General features: G+C 36.9%; 2 long non-coding RNA genes and 1 pseudogene across 4 annotated transcripts; 2 read left to right on the top strand and 1 right to left on the bottom strand.

The window, feature by feature from the left end:
• Positions 1-212: 212 nt before the first annotated feature.
• LOC148923180 (uncharacterized) lies at positions 213-7,786 on the bottom strand. 3 transcript variants are annotated; one of them, XR_016132989.1, is made up of 4 exons: positions 7,671-7,786; positions 6,168-6,231; positions 4,405-4,543; positions 213-643 (listed from the first exon to the last, which is right to left on the bottom strand). It is a non-coding gene; the product is annotated as an uncharacterized LOC148923180 (long non-coding RNA). The 3 variants fall into 3 exon arrangements; XR_016132988.1 differs by lacking the exon at positions 213-643 and adding an exon at positions 2,842-3,443; XR_016132987.1 differs by lacking the exon at positions 213-643 and adding an exon at positions 2,842-3,436.
• On the top strand, positions 6,640-8,354 carry LOC125211280 (uncharacterized). Its single transcript, XR_007174492.2, has 2 exons — positions 6,640-8,011; positions 8,109-8,354. It is a non-coding gene; the product is annotated as an uncharacterized LOC125211280 (long non-coding RNA).
• An 8,704-nt stretch (positions 8,355-17,058) lies between these two features.
• Positions 17,059-17,981, top strand: LOC125208283 (NDR1/HIN1-like protein 1 pseudogene; annotated as a pseudogene).
• The last annotated feature ends 1,508 nt before the right edge of the window (positions 17,982-19,489 follow it).

Here is a 19,489-nt window from a genome sequence, read left to right as displayed (position 1 = left end):
TCCCCTGCTGAGATCCAAAACTCGGATGCTAAATCCACTCCGGATCCAAGCATCCGACACAAAACTCCAACCAAAAACAGCTCCATAACAACAGATTTGGATTCTCCACAGATCAACAACAACAAATACAGATCAACAATCAAACTCCCAGATCAAACACTATGTCGACAGAGAAAATAGCTCAACATAAATCAACTCCAAAACAACGGAAATGAAACCAACAGAAATGCATAGGAAATTAAGCAACATCAACAGCAGATTCGACTCCCAAAAGTGAAGTTCGAAACAAGAAACAACAAACTGAAATTAAAATGATTGTATCTTCGCCCTCACGCGGACGGTGTTACGTCGGAACTACTGAACTCAAAAACGACCCCCTTAACCATCCCGAATCCCCATTTCCAAGTGTGTGTGAGCTAAGTGTGAGCAAAAGTTCTAAAAACGTCCCATCTTTCGTGCTGCATACTCCTCCATTTATAGGCGTTGAGGTGGGGTCCAGCGAGGTATAGATAGACTTTGTTGCCCTCAGCTATTAACTCCCTTCCTCTAGCCTTCTTTTCCTTCAGTTTTGATCAATTTCTGCTCTGTTCCTCGCTAGACTGTTTCCTCCAGTATCTCCTGGATCTAGCGCTTTATCACACACCTGGCTTAATCAAACATGTTAAACCCAGCAGAAATGTGATGCTTTTCACTATATAACCAATGCATGAAATTAGCCTTATCAGTGGCTAATAACTCCAGATTACTCCTACTGGCTAACATGCAAGGTGGTAATGGCAACGCAAAATGAGAAACTCATGCACGAAAACATAAATTGAGACATGAACTTGAAATTCCAATTAACAAACTCCAGATCTAGCCTACTCAAATGAAGACATGCGTAAACACTTAGAAAATAAACGCGATAACTAGATCTAACTTTCCTAGGCAGAATGAAGCAGATTCAAACCAAAGAGAGATGCGTAAAACAAACTTTATAACTAAAACGTTTGGATCTTAACGAAATACTTCAAAAGGCAACAAGATTTAAGTTTGCAACAGATCCAACGAAGAAAGTAAGTAAAGATTAAACTAAGAAAATGATTAAAGATTGTTTTTGCCACTCCGGGCGATGAAACTGCTTCTACTACGAGACAAACTGGCTGGAACGGTGGATGATGACTCTCTGGTGGACGTCTGGAAATTCAGGTGACCATGGCTGTGGCGAGGAACGAGAAGAATGTGGACAATGCTGAAGGAACTGATCTTCGAGAGAGAATCCTAACTAAGTGTAGTTGTTGGACTCCGAACTAAGAACTCCTCTCTCTCTTAGTGGCTTCTTTTATAGGGAGGCTTTGTTGGGTCTCGGTGGCGCACACCCGAACTCCACATTAGTATGATATTGTCCGCTTTGGGCAAAGCCCTCCCGGTTTTGCTCTTGGGGTACTCCCCAAAAGGCCTCATACTAATGGAGTTGATGTAGCCCATTTATACACTTTCAAGTCTTGTTCATTCTCCAATGTGGGAATTGTTTGCCCTCACAATCCTCCCCTCAAACCAAGACCACCAGACCAAGACCACATGTGTGCCTCATGTTACAGGTCACCCGGTCACCACAGGTCTTGGTCGAGCTCACGCAGAGACATTGGAGAACTTGCAAGCGCAACCACCGGACCCCGAGCCACATAGGCCCAGCCCTTGAACCAGGGCTCTGATACCACTTGCTGGGATTTGGAGCCCCTTGCACAGCGAAAGACTATATAAAACAAATAAATCGGACATGGATCTATTTGACCGATTATGCGATTAATCAATTCACATGTTAAACAGATAATTGCATGCTAGAACGCAAATAATTCATGCTCAAAGAAAGTAAATCCTAAAATAGGAATTCTACGGTTTAGAGTTACCGATTTAATTCTCCAAAGAATCGACGATTGCTTGCGCCTTCTCCACGATGATCTTCAATACTAGACCACAGATCTTCTGACTGGTTCCCGAACTGTATCTCGATATCAGGGTGGGTTGATCTTATCAAAATACTAGGAATCGAATAAAAAAGAAGACAGAAATTCCTCACGGAGGAGAGCTGAAGAATTTTCGAGCTCCTCTACTAATTAGAGAGGGGGACGAAAATTTCATCTAATAATAATTGTGTTTATGTCTCTCCTTTATTCTCCTATTTATATTAAGTTCATATTGGGCCCAATCAAGGATCTATGGAAGGTTTTGGATATGGGCTCCCCCAATTAGCTTTTTACTAATTAAATTGAACCCACAAATTAATACAAGCTTATATTGGAATATTACGAGCAACCACTATAGAAGTAATATTGCACTCCCCATCCAAATCCGAAATAACAAGTAATCTGGGTTTCCGTTATTTATATTATTTATTTCCCGCGCTTAAGATATAAATGTTCATTAATCAATTGAAGTCTGCTATGGACTTAATTAATTAACATCTTATTAATTCCAAGAGTGGAGTCAGCAAGAAACACTTAATTATTATTCACAGAGCGATAAAACTCCAACTGGCTAGTTTTCTGAATAATAAAACCTTGTTCAAGCTCCTCTTGAGGACATTATCAAACGAGATTCACCTCGCGCATGATTCAACATAATAGCAATCCTAGCACCGCTAGATATTAATCACCACTACAAAATATATCAGGATTATTGGGTTGCGATAAACCCGCACCATTTGATAAGTCAAAGTAGTGCATAACCAATACCGTATGTTCAATGCTAACGTATGTAGATTAACAAATAATTATTTAGCAAGACCCAGTCTTTCAGTAGATAGCATAAAGACATGTCTTGCTGTTAGATCCATTCAGTGCTACACCACACCAACGTCATCTTATTTCAGAAAGGCTTAGAAATAATCAGACTGACATTGCAACCTTTCACGATAGGTAGTCTAAGCCTATCTGGGTTGTGAAATTCCTCTTTTTCTTTTGCAAAGCATTGCATAGAACCGACTGTATTACCTTAAAGTGGACGACGCCCACAACCAATCTACTAAGCAAAAGACTTAGACTTTGTTTGCTTCTTATACATTTAAATGTTTATAAAACATCTTATAAATGCACAAGCAAACACAATGTAATAATATACTGATTCTATTCGTGCGAAACTGCTCGAATAATACTGAATCGGGTTAAAAGTGGATTATAGAGTTTTACGTATACAAGCAAGATTCTATTCGAGCGAAACTTGCTTGAAACATGCTTTTCAGTATACCAAACCTAACAGGCTTGCCCTTGCTTTTTAGGGTAGACTTCTTTCGCAAAATGACTCTCTTGCCCTTGTTTATGGTTGATCATCCCAACATTCCTTCTTCTCCATCTCGAGCCTTTTTTCTGGCATGCATCCTGATCAGTATTGCACCCTTCTAGCGCTCTTTTCACTTGAGTTGTCCGAACCGTCTCTTATTGACTTGGACCCCTTTATCCTGCACACTTAAGCAACTTCCTTGTAATAAAATGGATGTTTGGTTGATGTCTGGTTTCATTCTTTTTTTTTACCTATTATTTCCCACCCATAGTCATGGCTTCCGAGCTTTGTTATCATTAGCAAAGTGAGGTCGTGACAAATCGACTCATTGTATTTTATCAAATCGACTCATTGTATTTTATCACGCTAGGATGTGCTCGCTAAAAACCGTTCAGAATTTAAGACAACGACATTTTTATTGCTGAGTACATACAAGGTGCTCGCTTGAATCAATAAAAATAAAATGAAAATATATTGATGCAATAGATTTAAGAATATCCGAAAATTGTTGAAGTGTTGCATGAATATAATTATTTTTTGGAATGCCAAGCACGAATGGTGCTCGGAATATTCCAAGCACATATATAGTGCTCGCTTGAATCAATTAAATAAAATGAAATATATCGATGCAATAGATTTAAGAATGCCTAAAAATAGTTGGAATGTTGCGTGAATATATCTTTTTTTTTTAAATGCCGAGCACATTGTGGGTGGTTGGAATATTCCAAACGCATATATAGTGCTCGTTAATTCTATAAAAAGTAAAACAAATACACTACATATATATTTTATGGTACAAAATTTGTTGCATGAATTTATATTTTCGAATTGCTAAGCATAGGTAGGGTGGTCGGGATATTCCAAGCATATATAGACTATAGTACTCGTTACATAAAAGTAAAACGAATACACTGAAGGAACTGGCAGCGGAAGCGCTGGTGGACGCTAATTAATTTGCATGAATTAACATAATTTAGCAATCATTAATCACACCAATAAATCACATAATAATCAGATCTATTTAGAAGATTATTTGGACAAAATCTATTCGCGTAATTCTTACATGTATCATGCTCATAACTTGAATTAATCATGCTTTAGAATATTGAAACCTAAAACATGATTTTCTACGGAGCAGAAAAATACCTAATTAATTCTCCAAAGAATTGAAGATGGCTAGCAGCTTCTCCATGTGACGCTTTGAATACTAGACCACAAATCTTCTCTCTGGTTCCCGAACTGTACTCCGATATCAGTGTGAGCTGATCTCACCAGAATACTAGGACTTAAATAAAGAAGACAGAAGAATTTGTGAATAGGAGTGGAAATCGAAAATCTCCTCAGCCGGGGGGGGCAAAATTTTCGAAAATTTCAGTGCTGAAATTGTGATTATTCTGTCTCCTTTATTCTCCTATTTATATTAAGTTCCTTTTGGGCCCAGACAGGGATCTATGGAAGGTTTTGGGTATGGGCTCATCCAATTTACTTTTTACTAATTAAATTGAACCCACAATTTAATATAAGTTATAATTGGAATATTACGAGCAGCCACTACAGAAGTAATATTGAACTCTCCCCATCCAAATCCGAAATTATAAGTAATCCGGGTTTCCGTTTAACTTTCATTTCCCGCGCTTAAGATAAAAATGTCCGTTAATTAATTAATGTCTGCTATGGACTTAATTAATTAAATTCTTATTAATTCCAAGAGTGGACTTAGCATGAAACGCTTATTTATTATTCATAGAGTAATCAAACTCCAACTAGCTAGGTTCCGAATAATAAAACCTTTTTTCGCGCTCCGCTTGAGGACATTATCAAACGAGACTCACCTCGCGCACGATTCAATATAATAGCAATCCTAGCACCGCTAGATATTGATCACCACTACCCAATATATCAGGATCATTGGGTTACGAAAAATCCGCACCATTTGATAAGTCAAAGTAATGCATAATCAATACCGTATGCTCAATGCTAACCTACATTGATTAAGAAACAAATATTATCAAGACCTCGCCTTTCAGTAGATAGCCCAAGGACAAGTCTTGCTGTTAGATCAGTTCAGTGCTATACCACACCAATGTCATCTTATTTCAGTAAGGCTTAGAAATATGCGGACTGACATTGCAACCTTTCTCGATGGATAGTCAAATTCCATCTAGGTTGTGAAATTCATCTTTTTCTTTGTTTAGAACTAACCGTGTTACCTTAAAGTGGACGACGCCCACAACCGGTCTACTAAAACAAAGACTTAGACTTTGTTAAGTTAACTTATACATTTAAACATGTATTAACATCCATTAAATGTAAAACATAACAACATTATGACAAAAATAATATGTTTTATTCATTGAAAAATAAAATAAGAGTTTTACAGTATTCAATCACTCGAAACGTGATTTCTAGTATACAAACTCTAACATACACTGCATATATATTTTATTGTACATAATTGTTGGAATATATTGATTAATGTATTTGGCAATTAATGAGTTTAACGGATGCCAAACGGTCAATTCATCCTTAATTTATGGGATTGGTGATATTATAACTGGCCATTTTATATGTATTCGGATATGAATTCGTTGTTATTTCTAGTTTTTTTTTATTGTTATATTTTTATTAAAATTTTTATGTTTATGTATGGTGTCAAACAAATATTGTTGGAACAACTATATTTACTTAACAATCCATGACAATCCATTCCGTGACAATCCATGAAAATCCATGACAATCCATTCCGTGACAATCCATGAAAATCCATGACATTCATCAAAACAGAACATTTATGGCATGACAACAATTTGAAAAGAATCATAGCTCCATTTTGAGAAAAAATGATTTTTCATAATTTCGCAAGTATTTGATTTATATCCACACTAGTGTGCTGGATAAAGAAAGCCCACCTGATATGCTTATTCTTCAATTCAATTATTCTCTTTGATCCCACTTGCCCTCGAGCAATTTATCCTTTGAAAATAAATAGCGTAGCACGCTAATTAGTACTTGAACTATTTCTCCTTATAAGGAATGCATGTACCCTATGGTATAGCACCTATATCCTTAGTCTTGGCTTATAGGATTTTCTAAATCCCACCTCGGCTTCATTACTTTGTAGAATTTATTTATTCACTTTACTAAGTTCGGAGAAATTCCATTATCTTTAAAATAATTACTTGAGCAATTAATAATAAAGTATGGGTTCTTGGAAAATCCTTTCTTAAATCTTTTCTTTGAATTTTCTTAAGGCCGCCCATGGCGTCGCCGGTCGGCCCTTTGCGTCTCAAACTTTAATATTTCCAATCATCGGGAACTTGGTTTTATTCGGGAAAAATTACTTAATTGAGATCCAACTCAACCCTTAAATTAATATCGATCCAACAAAAATAATCTCAGCCCATACTAATAAATTTTCTTGGCCCAATCTCGTAGCCCACTTCTTGACTTGAATTACTTGGTCTATTATGTAATTAATATCTCAACTCATTTCTTAAATCAACTAGCATCGGTCCACCTTAACTTATTTACTTACTTTGGCCCAAAGCTTAAACACAATCAGCCCCAAATAGCATTAAATCAAGAGTAATGGAATAGGCCCAACAAAGACCCAATATATTTCTTCTCCACCATCGGTTTCTCTCCCCCAAATCTCATTTCTTTTTTAATTGAAATCTCTAAAACTCTTCTCGGCTTTCTCCGTCGCCGCTCTTCTCCGGCGATCGCAGCACCGTCGCCGGACACTCCGTCGAGCTTTCTCTTTATCGAACTCCCTCTTCTTTTGACAGAGACGGAACCTCTCTCCACCTCTCGCCTCCTCCAGCGATCTCGCCGACGGGGAAGAAGGCGTCGCCTTTCCCCTCCGCCGGTTCCTCTCACTCTCGCTCGGAGAGCTCACGGCACCGCCGCCGACGTTGCTCGCCGTCCGCCGCTCGCCGAATCTCCGTCGCTGCTGCCAGCTCCATGCATTAGCTCTCTGCGTCGAGCTTTCCCTCCGGCAAGCAGCACTGCTGCGTGCGCTCTCCCCGGCTCCCTCCGACGAGATCTCCGTCGTCGCTCGACCATTGTCGGACAGCTTCTCGATCAGCCTAAAGCTAAGTTCTTTAACTTCCATTATCTAGTTAGTATCTTGAGTTCCTCTTTGGGCAGTAGCTTTGTGGTATTAAAGTCTCTTGAAATTGATTGTTGGTGAAACCTTGGTGCATCTTTTGTCATTGAATTAGCTAAGGCAGCTTATGATCGATTCTTATTTTATCTTGTGATGAAAGATCTTTAAAGCTCTAAGTTCTTGAGCTTAACATGGAAATTCTATTCTTTGCTACTGTTGAGGCTTCTAAATTTTCTAAGTTCCTGCCTAATCATGTGATTCTATCATGATGCAGAGGATGGTGTTGGGGTGTTGAGGTATTTACCTCACTCGGTGGATCCTCGGTTTATGCGGCTGTTCCTCCTTGTTGCCGCTGCCTCTCCTTGCCTTCTTGCTCCTCCCATTTCCTTGCTGCACTCCTTGATTTTGAGTGAATTTGTGGTGTCTAAAGGAGAGGGGAGGGGAAGGGTATGGGGTTGCTTATATAGGCCTCTTGTGTTGGAAACTTGGGGACAAAGACTCCCATATTTGGCTGCCAGCTCCATCTCTTTCTTGGGATCATATTTCTTTACTTAATTTGTGCAAGTCTTGGGGGCAAAGGCTCCTATTTTTGGGGCTGCCAGCTTGTCTCTTCCTTGTGTTTATACAATTGTATACCATTTTGGTGTAAGTTTTGTCATGCTTCCTATTTTGGAGAAGTCTCCAACCTTGAGTCTTTGTAAAGCCTATTTCAAATAATCCGTTTGGTTTTAAATTCTTGCAGGATCCTTGGTGTTATTGGTTGTCAAATTTGGAGTCTTATGGGATGCCAAATTCGAGAAGGATGGGGAAGAGAAGAGAGTAGAGTATAAGATCTTGTACCGTAGAAATGTAGCTTTGAAAGGAATCTTACTTGTAGCTCGGAATCTTACTTGTAGCTCCATGTATCCACGTTGTATAGCATGTGTTGTACTTTGTACTACTTTATTCTCTTTTCCTTCTTCCAATAATTGTAGTTTACAAACTTAAATTTCCTTGCAATTTAAATTCCAATCGTCTTTTCGTCCAATTTTTTTTATACTCTAAAACTAGTGTACGAAAACTCGGGATGTTACAACCCGATTCATTGCAATAACAATACTAGCACCTCTAGACATTGATCACCACTACCCAAGATATCAAGATTCTTGGATTGCGAAAAATCCGCACCATTTGATAAATCAAATTAGTGCATAATCAATATCGTATGCTCAATGTTATATCAACAATGATTAAGAAATAACAATCACCGAGACCTCGTCTTTCAGTAAATAGCAAGAAAGACTTATCTCAACTGTTAGATCCTTCAGTGTCGTTTATTTCATAAGGTAAGGAAACATGCGGACTGACACTGCAAAGGACCGACTGCGTCACCTTCTATTTCTCTTCTACAAAGGACCGACTGTGTCACCTTCTGTGAACATCGTTCACGACCAGTCTACTATGCAGAAGAATTAGACTTCTTTGTTTCTTATACATTTAAATGTTTGAGAAACATCTTATAAATGCACAAGCAAACATCAATGCGATAAAATTACTTCTTCTCGCCTTGGGTTAAAAGTGGATTGTAGAATTTATTGTATACAAGCAATTCTATCCGTGCAACATGCTCGAAATATGCTTTTCAGTATACCAATCCTAACAGGGGCGGGGGCTATCGACTGGACCTCCTGGGGCGATAGGGGGGAGGATCCCCTCGCTGCCCGTTGCGCCCGCTTTTGGCCAACCGGGCGAGTGCGGCGAGCAAACGATGGAGGGGACAGAAACTCCTGAGCATCCGGGGGGAGGTCGTGGGAACTGCCGCTGTTGCCGCTGTAATCGCCGGTATAGTTCAGCTTCTGCTTCTTCGGCCACCCAGCGTCGACCCCCGCCCGGAACTTCTCGGAGTCCTTCAGCACCAGATAGCAGTTCCAGAAGGTGAACTCCTTATAAACCCCCAACTTGGGGAACTTGATGCACTTTTTATTAGCACTAAATAAACCTGCAACTATACAGAGTATATATAGTATAGCTAAAGGACAGTACCGGATATCGAACACGGGGAAGACGAACACAAAGTGTCTATCCTCTACTGAGACTCAATTACTATTTGGAAAAACATTTGGGTTTTGAAAACTTTTGAAAAACTAAAAGCAAATAAATCAAGAGAAAGACAATAGAGATAAGGGAATCCCAGGAATGTGTGTTCACAGTTATGGTTATACAAAATTCCAACTATAATACCCTAGCACAGTTATTACTTTGATAGAACGAGTCACCTAGATTAGGGTTGTCAATCCTAACACGTAACTCCAAAAAGCTCCTAACCCTTGAAAAGTCATCACTCTCAATTAACAGTGCCGTTTTAAAGGAAGCTAACTGTAGTGTCTACTAAGTGGACCTAACTCGCTAGAACTCTGTCACAGTTATGAAGCAAGTTATATTAAATCATACACGATTGTGTCACTCAATCATGAAGCATCATGATTAACTTAGGGAAGAAACAAAGTAAAAACAAAACGGATATTAAATAGAAAACGGAACTTGTATAACCAAAGTCGTTACTAACACATCCCTAGAATCCTATGAGTTTAGTTACACATAATTGAATAAGCTAAAAATATAGATTGAAGGGAAGACAATTTGAACATAAAACTAAAGCAAATAAAACCCGTGGGTTGAATCCTTGTCGTTTTTGATGTTCTTGAAATCCTTCTCCAACTCCTTGCACCAGTGAAGTACTCTAAGTCTTGATCTCTATGAAGTATTTTGCAATTAGAAGTTCTCTACTTTTGATAAAGCTTGAGGTCTTATTTATAGGGGAAAGCCATGTCTTGTTGTAGAAGGAAAAATCTCCAAAATATGGTAAAACTAGGTGCAAATCTAGGGCTTCTCGGATTCGCCGCCTTTCTCCGGCGGCCGCTGCACCTTGGCCGGCGGTCGCCGCGTTGGAGTCCAGAGAGTCTGTTCCCTCGCCGGCGGACCGCCGCACATCTTCCGGCGGTCGCCGGACGAGACTTCTCTTCCAAGCACATTTTTCGTAGGCAAACCGCTGCATTGATCTGGCCGCCGAGCGCCGGCGGTCGTCGCACAAATAATGGATGTGTAGAGTGACTTTGACATCAAAAACGTACCAAATTATGGCCTTAAAACAGTGCAAAATCCGAGCGTATCAGAACTGACTCTCCGCTATCCTCCGGCAGTCTTCCTCAGTCTGCGCACTACGCATCATGCGGAGGGCGTTGGCGTATAACTCCGAAAATAGGCCGACTGCGGCCCTGATGCATTCCCACCCCTTTCGGCATTCTTCCCCGATGTAGTCCTTTCCGTGCGGGCAGTACCTCTTGTAGGTTGCTCTAATCTTAGCCCACATGTTGACGATCCGCTGCTTGTTCACAACCAGCGGATCGTCGCAAACCGACAACCCCGCCTTGGCCAGGGCGACGTACTCCTCTTTCGTCCACTTCCTCCGTGTGGGGGTGTCGTCAACAACCGGCTGCGACGACTCGCCGACCACCTTGATCTTCCCCTTGCTCTTCTTCTTCAGCGCGGCCCGATGACTCCCCCCTATAGTCTCCATGTCCCCGATATTCGAACTCCAACTCATGTAATGAGAAACGGTCATCCCTAGTTAACTGCGTCTCCACTGGGGTCGACGTGTGAGACGAAGCTGTCAAAAAATCAAGAGTGGGACGATAGACCGTGTCCCCCCCCACCCCCCCCCCCCCCCCGGGTAACCCCTGCAACCCGGGCTGCAGCATACCGGGTTGCATCCCTCCCTGCGCGCATCAACCCCATCATCTGTTGTAGCAACTGCTGCGACATCTGGGGCATACCCATCTGGTCGCCCATCTGCCCTTGCATCCCCCCCTGCGCGCTCACCATTAACCCCATCAACTGTTGCCAAGGGTTGTTGTACCCTTGGCCCATCTGGCCGCCCATCTGCCCCCATCCAGACCCCACGGGTATCGTGGGAGTCTGAGATCCGCTCGTCGCCGGACTGAACTCGTTGTTGTTATCCATCACTCGATGTTGCTCTTGTACAGAAATTTAGAGAGAGAGAAAACTCGTTAAAACAAGTGGTGCAAATGAAAATGAAACTAAAATCGCGTATATATAGTGTTTCAAAAAAATTCAAAAATAAAAAATAAAAAACGGCGCTGGCCGATCGCTCGCCACAATGGCGGCCAGCTCATCGGCCAGCGCTTGGAAATCAGCGTGCGCTCGCCGATTTGCCGCTGGCCGGTCCCAATGGTTCGGCTAGCGACCGGCTAGCAACGCGGATCGACTAGCCGGTGCGCTAGCCGCCATTGTGAATGCTCTAAAATTAATTTTTTGTCTTCGTACAACTATGTTCATACAATGAGAAAATTAATTTTCCAAAATGACAATTACAGAATGTTGTAAATTATGAACCCAAAATTTTATATTCGGCCCATTTTGATAGTACGTTTGGACTAGAATTTTGAGCCATTATCAGTTAGTGGGCCGTAAATGATTGGAACACAAAGGGACATCACGATTTAAATGAAAAATTCGTTCTCAATCCTGAGTATTAACTTATATTAAGAGGATCGATCTAATTTAAATAATAATAATACTAATACTAATACTAATACTAATACTAATACTAATACTAATACTAATAATAATAATAATAATAATAATAATAATAATGATAATGATAATGATAATGATAATGATAATGATACTAATAATAGTAGTAGTAGTAGTAGTAGTAACAAGTGTTGAATTCTCTTTCGGTTTGATGTATAGTGAAAGACACAAGTAAATGAATGTAGTCCACTTAATATCTGGTCCTTGTAGATTTTGTATTTTTATGTCATTCATCCATCACTTTCTGGTGTATAAATCCCATCATACACATCACCACTACGGTTTTAACTCTTTTTCATCTCTAAATTTATTTGATCTCTTCCTTTAAAATGGCACGCACGTTTTTTTATTCGTAAGTAGGCAGTAAATGGACTTACAATTAATGGAATTTATATATGATGATTAAATTTATAGTGAACTATGAACTGAAAATTAGTGAGACAATCGAAGACTAAATATTTCCCATAAAAATCTTTATCCAAGATAATTCAACAAACGATTGTAAGCTTTAGGGGCTACTTTGTATGTTGGAATGGATTAGTGGAATGGAATGTGATTCTTATTTTTATTTTATTCATTTGCTTGGTGTGATGGAATGAATGAGTGAATGGATGAAAATGCAAAGAAAATCCAAGAAAATTAATATTTCATTCTTATCTTCATTCCATTCCAACCTCCATTCCATTCCACCCTCATTCCATTCCATCATGCCAAGCATGCCCAAGTAGTTTAAGTAGATCATGATGTTAATTGCTTCTTACTCTATAATTATCACTGAATTGTGTTGAAGATAATATTATTGGATCATTGAGTAATTGCTTTAATAATGAAGTATTTAAGGTGATTTCTCAATAACACCTAACCTGGTCTATAATTCACAGATTGCAATAATAGTTGGAAGGAAAAAGTGTACAACATTAGTAGAAACAAGTTGATTTCAGGCTTGATGTTAATTTGACTACACTAATCCCTTATTAGTTACTGTAATTATGTTTGTTCTGCGTATATAATTTTAAAAAAGTTGAGTTTTTCCATAAATTTTGAAATTGACAAATAATATCACGAACTCTATTCTGAGTTTGTTATTTCCTATCAATGAAAAAATTTCAGCACATAATTTTATTTTAGGATTTTTTTCCGTAAGTTTTCGACAACAACATCGAGAGCTTCAAGTTTTTCAATCTTTGAAGATAGTTTTTCTTGAAGCACACCCTCCAAAATTATTCTTCAATCTATTAATATATACGAAATTTTTCATTAGTAGAAAATAATAAATTCATGAAAAAAATAATTCAATTAATTAAAAATTCCATGATATTAGGCGTTAATATCCCGACTTTTTAAAGGTAAAATTGTAATGTTGGTAACTTGGTTAGCCGCCAATTTTGTCGGTTGTTTCGTGTACGAGCATCCTAACCTAGTCTCTCCCCTCCCTAGATGCCTTATTAACATCCACATTCCTACAATATTCATCTTAACATTATTTTATTTTCATAATCTACTTTTGATTATTACAACTCAGTCATACTGCTCCATTCATTAAAAATTAAATATAGTAAATCGAAACCGCTAAAGTGTGATAGAGAGAGTATTTTATTTGGCACATATTTTTAAAGTAAAAGATAGTGAATAGAAAAAATTGATGAAATTAAAAATAAACATGAAGGATGGGTGAATAGAAAAATTAGTGAAATATAAAATAATAAAAGTAAAATGGATATTTAGAAAATGCTAATATAAAATATTTATGAGTGGGTGAAAAAGTATTGTTGGCTTATCTTATCCCCACCCCATCTTCATTATTTTTCAATAATTTATTCGCATGACAAAAAAACGCCATTTTCATTTTTCACAACTCATATTCTTGCGGCATGTAATCATCATCTATCAAGCCGGAAATATATTATTAAAGAATCTAGGTTTGCTTTTTATTCAAAATAAAGAAAAGAAATACTTAGTAATTTGGAAAAGGGGACGAAAGAAAGTTCACTAATTATTCTTTTATTTTGCCACCCCATAGTCTAATTATTCGTAAATTTGTTTCAACGTGTGGGAACAAATGTATCTCATCACATTAATTTTTGCTGACCGATTTCGGTTCACACATTGAATGAGGAAGGCGAAGGTTCTATGCAATATGTAACCGACACATTACAACAAATCACATGTAATGCAACAAACGAAATCCCCCCAACCTCATTGGGACGGCCGTTTATTTAATTCCAAATTCATCAAACGGTAGGCCACAAAAGTTAGCACAAAAGCCATAGCAAAAGCCAAAGCAAAATCCTACAGTTAACCTAATAGTAATAGTAATAGTAACATTCCATATATCTATTTAATGGAGTAGTAATATTCCATATCTATCTATTAGTAACAGTAATAGTAACATTCCATATTACTTCTCTCTTATTTTAATTTTTTTTATTTTTCTCTTGTATTCATTCTTTTATTTTATTTTCTTGTCGCTTAACTCTTTAAACATCATTTTTTTTTTTTTTTTGTGTTCAAGCAAACTCGGTTATGGGGAGATCGGATGAAGTAATGTGTTTCCATATAATACAATGTACGTATAAATGTTTGTGAATAATTAAATCTCACCTAGTTTCTAAATATTTATGTGTATGCGCATGTGGTACATGCTTAGGAGTGGTATTTGTGGATATCTTATTAAAAATTGTACTATACAAAATAACAGATCCTAGTATAGGGGAGTGATCAATTGCTAACTCATCATTTAATTGCTAACTACAACTAATTAAGGCCATAGGATTTTAGAAAACGTGTGATCTACAATTTGCCACGTGTAATTTTCGTTTTTATTAATAAAATCAAAAAAGATTTAAAAAAATGTCAAATTAGGGTTTTAGATGAAAATGTCAATATAGTGTTTCGGAAATATCAACACAATGTTTTGACAATGTCAACACGATGCTTTAAGAATGTTAACCCATTGCTTATATTGACATTCTACATGTATTATATTGACATATTTTATATAGTATGTTGACATTTCTGCTTTACGAAAAAATTAAAAAAATTTTGAATTTTTTTTCAAATTTTGACATCGGAACATATGCATATATGATATCATTGGAATCCTTATAAAATTATCTTTAATTTGATATATGTTATATGAATTTAAAGTTTTGGGATTTCTTTTAAAAGTTAGTTATAACTAAACATGTAGTTAATTGACATTAATACTCCTATTGATATTTTATGGAATTAATCCTATGACTTTATTGACGTTTTTTGTGATAGTATTGATATTTCTTGATTGATGATCTAGGCCCTTAATTTAAATATCTAATAGCTATTGTTTAATTGTAATTAGCAATTAAGTATTGAGTTAGCAATATAACCTTTCCTCTATAATCCACTCTTGTATCTATTACTCCAATGTTGATACTTCTGTCGTCATTTTAGTCATTCGAGACACTGTAAACGGCTTCTTGGTTATAATTGATTAAAATTTCAGATCATTTGCAAAGAAACATAGTATTCTAAACGAGCACAAATTCGATTTATTGCATATATTTTTTCTTGTATTTTTATGACAATTCAATTCATATAGCACGTCGCACAAAATAAAACTAAAATTAAAAATTAATCACAGTATATTACAATCAATTGAGTCGGTAGGATAATATCTCCAAGTTTTTACTTAAATGATAAGAAAATTGTACTGTATATAATTATTGAGTGGATGACGTGTAACGTTTTCTAAGTCCAATCCCCATCATAAACATACTTTATCATAATTTTCTCTTCATTAATTATGTTAGCTTTTGGCTATTGCTTAGCACTTAACAGATTCCACTTTGCCTTTACTCTTTACATCATACATATTTATAATAGTACTCCGTATAGTTGAGTGTATTCAGTTTTACTATGGAATATTACAAGTGAAATGATTTTTATAAATGTGAAAGAAGGGTTTCAACAGTGATTTCCTCAAAATCAGCGATGTGGACTTTAGTACAATTACATAAACTTTTTAGTTGGTAGTAGTATTAAAGTAGTGCAACTAGTCCATTAAATGAGTCTTTTCCATAAAGTTAGAGCATAGAAATTCCCTTTTGCTAAAGCCTCGTATAAAAGTAGAACACTCATGCAAAACCGAATGTATTTTCCGACATTCAATATGCAAATTTATAATCAATATCTCACTACTTATCTATATATAATCAACAAATTTGTGGGACACCCAGTGCAAACTATATTCGGAGCCAAGTTGAAATGCGTAATCTTCAATCAAACGGTCGTAAATTGCTGATCTGATTTACTATATCACTATATCAACTCCTTAATATTCCTTGTCCAAGTTGGTTAATCTAAAATTAATATCAATTCAATTTGTTAATTAGTTAAATTTGAAATTAAAATCGCCACCCAGTTTAGCTAATAAAGTACACTTGATGGTTCAAGCATAAAAATAATACTAATAAAAAAGTTAAAAGGGAAATTTTTTAATGCAATTAAGAATGCTAATTTGTATTTCTAAATATACCACTGACGCTTTAAAAAGCTTGCTTATTGTTGGTGTCCCATTTAAAATTAGAAGACACAAATGGAAGGGTCCTAAAAAAGCAAAAGACTAAGTTAATTTTTCATTCATTTAACAACGCTTTCTCTTGGATCATAAATTATTATTATTTTTTAAAATTTTCCAACATAGTTGTGTTTTGAATTTTTTTATCCTTAAAAAACAAGTTTTTTTAGTGAAATTACTTGTAATTTGTTGTTAATTATGAATTCTGAAAGGAAATAATTAAGTCCAATATATTTCCTAGTATATTAAAAATTAGTGTTCTATTTTGCTTATAAATAGAGGTCCCCCATAATAGAATTAATCCCAATATTTTATAGAGAAATTTTATAATGAAATTCATATATCTAGTTTATATTTATAATTATTTGTGTTATTTCCAAACATTTATTACTCATTCTTTTGATTGATATACCGAATAATTAAACACCAACCATAGAGCAGTTAAAAAAATAAAATCCAATACACACACAAAAGTAGGAATTAACAGTCGCACATCCTTTTCTAAAGGTACAACCATTTTCATTTTTCAACACACACACACACACACACACACACCTCACCTCATCAATATAACCAAGCACATACACACACACACATCTCCCGTTAAAAAAAACAAAGCTCGGAAGAGATGTCGTCGGAGAAAGTGTGCAGCCACCACAAGAGCAAGCGGCGGAAGGTCCTCCGCAAATGCTGCGCAGCCTTCCTGGTGTTCAACTTCCTCCTCCTCCTGGTCATCCTCCTGGTGTGGGCCATCCTCCAGCCCAAAAAGCCCCGGTTCCTCCTCCAAGACGCCACCATCTTCGCCCTCAACGTCTCCGCTGCCAACGTCATCTCCACCACCCTCCAGATCACCATCCTCTCCCGCAACCCCAACTCCCGCATCGGCGTCTACTACGACAAACTCGACTCCTTCGCCACCTACCACAGCCAGCAGATTACCTACTACACCGTCATCCCTCCCGTCTACCAAGGCCACAAGGACGTCAACGTCTGGTCCCCCTTTCTCTACGGCAACAACGTCCCTGTCGCCCCCTACAACGGCCTCGCCCTCGCCCAGGACCAGTCCAACGGCGCCATCAAGCTCACCGTTAAAATTAACGGCCGCGTCAAATGGAAGGTCGGATCGTTTGTCTCGGGGCGTTACCATCTCCACGTGTCCTGCCCTGCCTACATCCCGCTTGGGAACTCCAAAGCTAACGGAATTGTTGTCGGCGCCGGCGTTAAGTATCAGCTCTCCCAGAGCTGTAGCGTAAGTGTGTGACAGACACCTATATACTTTTAATTAATTTAAATCATCAATAATGTTGCGCTGTTTAACTGTATTATGCACATTTTTATGTTCAATTTTTATGTTTCGGTTGCCTAGAGGAGCACAAACTTGTACTACTACCTTTAAGTTACTGTGAATTGCAAAAGAGACCAGAATAGTTGTACTGAATAACATTTACTGCACATGTTTGGGTTTAATTAGTCAATTGATCAACCAATAATTGGCTCTTGGTTAGTGGGTGTTTAATGGAGGCTAATTATTTAATTAGGATTAGGAATCTATTACTATTTTGACCATTTACACTGGCTTCTTCTTCACTCTAGTACCTTTGATTAGTATACTTCCTCCATTACCAGAGAATATTTTCTTTTTCAATTCATTCTATAGAAATAGTTTATATTCATTTAAACTAAATCTCAATCTCTTTTTCTTATATTTTATTAATTTTTGGTTCCACCATCTACTATACGATTTTAACTATCTTTTCTCATTCTATTTTACTTTATTAATTATATATTACATCAGTCTCACTTTAAGTGAGAACTTTTCTTTTTTGGAATGTCACGTTTCTAAATATTGAAACATTATTCTCATTTATTTTATTATAAAATCTCGTTATGAATTATGTATTTAAAGTGGATCAGAGAATATTAAAATTTGAGATTTATTAATATCATCAAGTAGTGGGTTTAACTTTTTTTCAATTATTTATGTCGTATTAATCAATACAGTATACGCCCACGTATGAGCTGTTTTTGTGGGCAAAGCCATGTTATGTTCTATCATTGAAATTTTGTTTCATGTACAAATAGTGTGGAAATGAATTTTTATTTCCTTAATTTATTAAATCTATTAAATGATCGTGCTTTAGGGTTGGTGAATGTATAACTACTCGCAATTATTCAATAATGTTGAAAATTCAAGGCATGATATAAAGTGACCGACGGTTTTGGGTCATTAAAAAGTTGAGTTTAATTTTCTGGATGAGACTTTGTAGGATTGGTGGGTGTTAGTGAATGAATAGTTAATCAATTAATTCAATAAAGAATGTACTTGTCGATATTTTCCTCCAGTAGTGCCTTATCTAAAGGCAACACTAAATTCCTACCGGCTACAAAAAAATATGTCTCCTCAAAGAAAAAAATAAACATGAAAAAGAAATAAAACCAACTTTACATAAAAGATGTAATGACATTCATCAATTATAGCGAATTGCGACCTAACAGGGCACATTAATTAATTTAAAGACTTATATTTTGTACGAGTCTAGGTCTCCAAGTGGCTATCATTAATTTGCAAATTAATAGATTGATTATCCAATTATTTAATAAAAAATGAAATGCCTCCATTTGATACTTGGACAATATTCTATTTCTATTGCATACTTAAATCTCATATGGTTGTGTGTGAGTAATAAGATGTCAAAATTAATTAGATCATGATTTTTATATCTAACAAAGCTTGCTTTTGAGTAATTTGATCTTTTTATCAGATTGGGTGAATAAACTTTAGGTCATAATCATTTTTGGATGCGCAAGAAAGTATGGGTTGAGGTAGAGTCATCACCCTTTATCCATCAAACCAAAACTTTTGTGGTGTGTGTATGATTAGGCATATACGTAAAAGACGAGTGTATGGTGGGGTCGTTTTCACTGTCCATTGTCTTCAACCTACCTAATAATTGTATAGTAGAAACTAGAAAGAG

Source organism: Salvia hispanica, chromosome 6 (assembly GCF_029641045.1).
Source record: "Salvia hispanica isolate PSC_SH4W2 chromosome 6, Shi_PSC_v1, whole genome shotgun sequence".
NCBI lineage: Eukaryota > Viridiplantae > Streptophyta > Magnoliopsida > Lamiales > Lamiaceae > Salvia > Salvia hispanica.
This window is presented reverse-complemented; position numbering and strand designations above follow the sequence as displayed.